Genomic DNA, 6,708 nt, shown 5'->3' on the forward strand with positions numbered 1-6,708 from the left:
CAGGCAACTGAGTGAGACTCCATTTCAAAAAGATAAGTAAATAAAAAATAAAAAGCAATAATAATAGCCGACAACAGAATACAGCTAGGCCGAGCGGCAGCCCCCTCTGCTGTCTGTGCGGCTGGCGTGTTGCCTGCTTCACTGCCTGACTGTGGGTTGTTTGTCTTGGTCCCTGTGGCATTACCAGAGCTTAGCAGATAAGGAGGAGCTTCATACATAATTGTTGGCATGAACAAAGGAATGCATGTTTAACTACGTCAGAAATGACCAGTTCAAGAGGAGAATGAGATTGGCTTCCAAATATTGGTTAAGAGCTCTACGTAGCATGAGCCAAGGATCTATTGAACTTAGTAGGCTCCTGTGACTGGTGACTCTTCTGTCTCTAGAAATCTGGGGAGGTGACCAGGTCATACATGGCAGTCTTCCCATGAGGAAAGTTAAACTGGTTGGAACTTGGGGTTCTGAGGGGAAGATGTATTCACCAGGTGACCTGCCTTCTCTGCCTCGGTGGCCTCCATGGCTGCCTGCTGGCCGCACACCCCCACTCAGCAGAGGAATGGACTTTCCAGTCCTGCTGAGTGTGTTTGACCAAAGGTGGTGCTGACTTAGTGGCCTAAGGTCGTGCCCTGCCTCCCCCACTGAATCGATAAATAATGCGACTTATCAGAAAGAGAAAGAATTGTTTACTTTTAAACCCTGGATCCCATAAAGGGAGAGGGGAGAGGCCTAAAGCCACAGAAGCTGTGGAAGGCGCCATCCTGCCTGTCACAGGAGGGGCCCTGGACTGAGAGGACCGGAGCTGACTGGGGGTAAGTGCGGCTCTCCCCACTTACCGACCCCCCTGAGTGATCAGGCTGTTCTTTGGGGTGGCCGCTGACTGAGAAATGACGGGAGGCTGCTGACTCTGGTGTTGAAAAAGATGCCACCCAGCGCCTGAGCAACAGGAGGTGTTGAACACACCGTAACTTTGTCTTCCATGATTATTCTGTTTCCTCAGAAAGCTTGAGGAAAACTGGAGACTTTCTTTAGAGAGAGTAACAGATGGTTTCCGTTTAAAGAAAAATAACAAAATGGCTTAAGGAGGAAAAGAAATGATCACCTTGCAGGGGGAGAGAGGATGAGGCTGGGGAGGAGCTAAGGGCTCAGGGACGGTGTGGGGTTTTATTTCTGCCCTTGGAGTGGCTGGACATTAAGCCAGTTCTTGTTTTTACGATGGCCTGATTGAGCAATAACACCAAACCTTCAAACAAAATGCCGGCATTAGAGTCATTCCTTTGGCATGCCTCTGTCCAAGTCATATTGTTCCCTCGACAGCACTAAAAATAGCTGGACACCTGTGCAGAGATGAGATGGTTCCTTAGGAATCCCCAAACCTCAGCAATTCTCTTTAAAAAGAGTCCATGGAGGCCCCAACTTGGCTAAAAATGTACCCAGTGATTCCTTCTTCACCACTGGTTGGTGAGAAACACAGGCGATTATAGGTGCATGAATAGGGAACTTTCCAGATTTCCCTTCTAGACGGATTTCAATGAGGAAAGAAATGCTGCTTTGCTCCCTGTTGACAAGAACATTCTATTTTAAAATTTCCACGCACTTTCAAAATGACAAGACTCAGAAGTATAATACTGACTTCCTTTGTCATGTAGACTAACAGAAGAATCAAATGGATGCATTTAACACATCTATTTTAAATGGCAGTAAACGTGGATTCAGAGTAAGAAGCATCTCCATTTCTTTCACTTTTTAAGAAATCTTTTTTTTTTTTTTGGTACTGATGGGTTAGGTTTGCAGCAAGGTGACACTTCACAGTTCCCAAAGCACCCAAACCCCTATGGGGTTGGCCCTAGAATGATCTTAGCCCCTGGGAACAACATATTAAAGCAAAGACAAGCTGCTTGTGCCCAGATCTGACCTGAGAAAGTGAGTGTTGCGATATTCCTGGTACTTGTGAATCTAAGACGTCATGCTGGGAGCTGTGGTGCATACAGAATGCGTACAGAGTGGTGAATTTGCTGGAGGGTCTGGCTTTGTAAAGACTTCCTCTTTAATGAGCTTTCTTTCTCACTTATGAAAAGAATTGCAGGGCATTAAAAGAGGAGCAAACCAAATCTAGCCTGTTTTTCATACTCACGCATCCAGTGGGAAAGCTGCGTTCTGAATTGGCCACAGCAGCTAGAGATGCCTAGAGGTTTCATCACGGTTGGGAAGACGAGGGCAGGAAGATGACAGCACACAGAAATTTCGTGTGTGTGTTTTCTTTAGAAATGGGATCTCAAACAACTGGGCTCAAGGGATCCTCCTGCCTAAGACTCCTGAGTAGCTGAGACTCCAGGAGAAATTTAGTATTAATAGACAGCCATTCAGGAATGGCTAGCACTCAACCTTTCTCAGGGAGATCTCAGGAAGTAAGGCACAAAGAGAGATGGTGGGAGATTTATGTGGATGGGATCGGGGCCCAGGGAAGCTAAACAGAATCCCTCAAGGCCTTTTCTACACTGTAGAAAATTGAGCTGGCATTTGGACAAGTCATCCTGATTAATATCCAACATCTTTGCCTTAAGCATTATTTTTTCAAAGGAAATAACGTGTTAATACTTCCCAACCAGTGTATAATGTTTCTATTTGTTATTAGCTCATACTATTTAAGTTCAGTTGTTAAATGTGAAAATACTAGAACATTAAAAATCTGCAGAATGAGAAATTATTATGCGAATTTTTTAAATATTCAAAAGTGGATCCTGGCATTAACTACTTTTAATTTATTTTACTAATGATATATTATTGGATGACTTTTTTTTAAAAAAAAGAAAACCTGCTTGCTTGTTTAAACTGCTTTGTAAATTGACAGTTTAACCACTTCTGCAGAAACAAAGAAGTAATAAAATATGATGGCCATTTTAGCAATGTTTAAAAATTGCTCACAAGACAGAAAATGATTGGCATTCAATATGTGTTTAGTGATTGATGCAATAATACTGTAAAATTATTGTACTGCATAATAAAGTATTTCACTAACAATTTGCTAAAAAATTAGCCTAAGGCCTGCCACTCAGCACACCACTAACTTTTCAAGCTTGTGACAAATTGTACATGAGTAGGGTGGGTTCCAACCTTCCCAATTTCAGAAGAGTATTTTGCAAGAAGGAATTTGTATTGAGAGTCCAGAAAGAAAATTGCTTAAAATTTTTTAAATCCTCATTTTTCTCATTAAAAAAGTGCCACATGAATCATAAATTAACAAATGCACACAAAAGGAGAAAATAAGAAGAACTATAATTTCTCTACTGAAAGATAACCATGGTTAACATTTGATGTTTTGGCCTCAGGCATGTATGCCTTTTTTCACAGAAGGGACTCATACTGTGTATATTGTTTTATAAACTGTTTTTTAATTCAATAACATATCTTGAATTTCCAAGTCTACCAGACTTTTCTACAGAATCAATTTAAATAATTATGGTCTATCATAAATATATTACTCTTCTCCTATAGCTGGACATTTAGGTTGTTTCCAATGTTTACCCTTATAAACAATGCCACTGTGAGCAACCTTATAGGTAAATCTTTCTACAAATTTTTGACATTTTCCTGGAGATAGATTTCTGGGCCATAGAAATCGACGTTGATTTGGGGTGGGGGGAGTTGGTAAGATTTACCTGTAAAGGTTGATTTCAGGGGTGGGGAGTTGGTAAGATTTACCTGTAATGCATTAACTTCCTCATCTCTTTTCATCTTCCATCTGTTCCTTCCCTTTTCTGTCTTTTGCAGATTATTCAAAGCCAAAAGCCAACAGAGCCCCCATGGAGAAGTGGAGGATGCTCAGATGCTACTATGGAGCCCTGAGAAGTGAAATGGGCCCAAGCCCTTGCCCAGGATAGAGCGCTCCAAGCGTGTCCTCCAGGGACCCTTTTAACCAGTGAATTGTTCACCTCTCACTGTTTCTTCCCAACGGAGCTAAGAGACTTCTAGAGCCTCTTGTGATGGTCAGCGATAGCCCTGGTATGACCAGGAGGTGGGGATTTCTGTTCTAGGTCCCTCAGCAAAGACTAAGCAGGACAAGCCTGGCTACTGTGTTAGGGGGAGCTGCAGGGAAAGGGAAGGACAAGATGGGCCACCACATGCCTGCATCCACTGCTGGGCCACACCCAGAGTGCTGGGGGTTTGTGGCAGCGACTGGGGCCACCTAGAATAGTTCTAGAGTTCATAGTCATTCTCTCTGAGTCACGGAAAACTGCCCAGGAGGCAAGTCCCACCTAAGAGAGTATGTCTAGCCATTGGCATGGCCTGCTGCCTTGCAAATGACCACATTTCATGAAAGAAAGACAGGGCCACAGACAGGAACCAAAGGAAATCAGTCACTTAGGGGAAGATAACGAATCCACAAAGGCAAAAAGGGAAAGAAAAAAAAGAGGCAACTTCAACACTCCAACCCCATGGGAGCAGAATGACTTTCAGCTTTCACAGGGGGATAATCACTGCAAGTCTAGCTTGAAGAGGGTGATTTCATGATCTACATGAGAATAAGGCGCATTTTTTTTTTCCTGAAAAATACAGAAGGGTTCATTTACAGCTGTTAAAGATGGGCCAGTTTTAGGGCTAAAGCAAGACTCTGGTCGGATGTTAACAACTCAGTTATCCTGGGGAAAAAATAACTGGCTCCCAACCCTTTACCTTTTCACCATTTTCAGGAAAAGAAGGAGTAGGTAAAATGCTTTATTTCCTCTCATTCTCCACGGTGGGCAGGAGTTCACATAACAATTAGAAACCATTTTTAACAGGAAAGCCAAGTAAATCCTGTAGGGATTTATTCAGAGCTCCCTTTTTGCTAGAAAATGGATATCATGAACTAAAAATGGACTCGTTTCCTCTCTCCATCTTCCTCCCTTTCTTCTCTCCCCTCATCTCCCACCCACTGCTATGGTGGAAAATGACTGTGGTCAAGAAGAATGAACATTTGAGCAAGACTGGATGCCTTTATATCCAATAGATGCATAGAGAGTAGATCACAACACATCTAACTGCTGTATCCCCATATAAAATAATTTGAATTTTCCTAGACTGCAGAATTGATCACGTTTACTGATGATGGATTGGGAAGTAGGTGAGGAGGTGAGAGTTGGAGAGTATCCATTCATTCGGCCAGATTATTCTCATTTATAATGTGATCTTCCACTAAGTATTTATTTCCAGAAATCTATTCCCTCTAGAGATTCTCTCTCAGCCATTTTAGAAAATTGTTGCAAACAGAGTTCCTGTCCATTTTCACACAAAGTTTTTGCAGAAGGGGTTTGCTGGGTGGCAGTGGAACACAGGCAGTGGACCCCTTTACTACTCTACTGTTCCAGAACACAGAAGCCTCTCATCTGTGAGTCTTCAGCTCTTCTCATTGCTCAAGATGCTTGCACCCGTGATGCTTCTTTTCTCTGCTCAGGTCACAATATGTGGAGCTGACAAGGTTCCCCTATTATCAGTGACAATGGTGGAATGTGGAGGTGAAGTTATCACCTTCGTGGCTACAGATTCTCCTTAGCAGAGCTGTGGAGTGTGACAATGGTGTTTGTGTCTAAACTATCAAACGCCATTATCACACTAAATAGCTACTGCTAGGCAATCCTTCCCTCGATGAGTGTGTCTTGGCATCGTTTGCTTTGAGCAAGAAGGTTCATCTGATATCAGTGTTCCCAATCTTGTGTACTTACTGAATAAAGTCTGGTTCTCTTGCCCTCATAACCAATATGATTAGCTGCACCCTGCCTCTCACATGCTGTTGTTACATACCTTAGCAGGTGATTAATTTTCTTGTTTTCCCAAGTCAATAAAAAGATTGCAGACCAGGCACGGTGGCTCATGCCTGAAATCCCAGCACTTTGGGAGGCCAAGACAGGCGGATCACTTGAGCTCAGGAGTTCAAGTCCAGCCTGGGCAGCATGGTAAAACCGTGTCTGTACAAAAACTACAAAAATTAGCCAGGCATGGTGGCATGTGCCTGTAATCCCAGCTACTTGAGAGGCTGAGGTGGGAGGATCAATCGAGCCCATGAGGTCGAGGCTGTAGTGAGCTGTGATGGCACCACTGCACTCCAGCCTGTGTGACAGAGCAAGATCCTGTCTCAAAAAATGAAAATAAAAAGATTGCAGAGTCCCTCAGAGCCCCCAACACAAGGCCAGGCACCAGGTAATCATTCAACCCATGCTTATAGAGTTAAAATGAATAGTTAGGAAAGTGTTAGACGCAGAAGGCTAAGACTGGGCTAAATCTATGTTATGCAGACCACAAGCTTATAGGTACAAAATTAAGGTGTGTGGGTCCTTCTCTTTTCATCATTAAAAAATCCAACTTTCTAATAAACTTACACATGGCTTCACTGAACTTTCAGAAATTCTAGAACATGTTTGATTTCTACTGATTTCAATCAATTACTAGGCTGATTAATGAATTCGTACACTAGCTCTTTCTTCCTCTTGCATCAGAGAATTACCATCAGAAAATTGTTTATGAAGCATGTGTGAGCTGCCATGGCAAATCTGGGACCAATGCAGTTTCTGGGACAGTTGGTCCAGCCAGGTGCTCTGGTTTGGCACCCATTCTGTCTCTGAGAGGTGTCTAAAATCAGGAGTAGGTTTCGTTTGTGCCAGATTAAAGCTTCCCTCCCCAGGCTTGGCTAAATGAAGTAGTACATGTTTAATCAAATAGACAGGGTTAGATCAA

General features: G+C 42.9%; 1 long non-coding RNA gene across 2 annotated transcripts; it reads left to right on the forward strand.

The window, feature by feature from the left end:
- The first annotated feature begins 734 nt into the window (after nucleotides 1–734).
- LOC129051685 (uncharacterized) lies at nucleotides 735–5,734 on the forward strand. Of its 2 annotated transcripts, none has more exons than XR_008516115.2 (3): nucleotides 735–809; nucleotides 3,769–3,999; nucleotides 5,432–5,734. It is a non-coding gene; the product is annotated as an uncharacterized LOC129051685 (long non-coding RNA). The 2 variants fall into 2 exon arrangements; XR_008516114.2 differs by lacking the exon at nucleotides 5,432–5,734 and adding an exon at nucleotides 4,946–5,058.
- The last annotated feature ends 974 nt before the right edge of the window (nucleotides 5,735–6,708 follow it).

The sequence above is a fragment of the Pongo abelii genome, chromosome 17 (assembly GCF_028885655.2).
Source record: "Pongo abelii isolate AG06213 chromosome 17, NHGRI_mPonAbe1-v2.0_pri, whole genome shotgun sequence".
NCBI lineage: Eukaryota > Metazoa > Chordata > Mammalia > Primates > Hominidae > Pongo > Pongo abelii.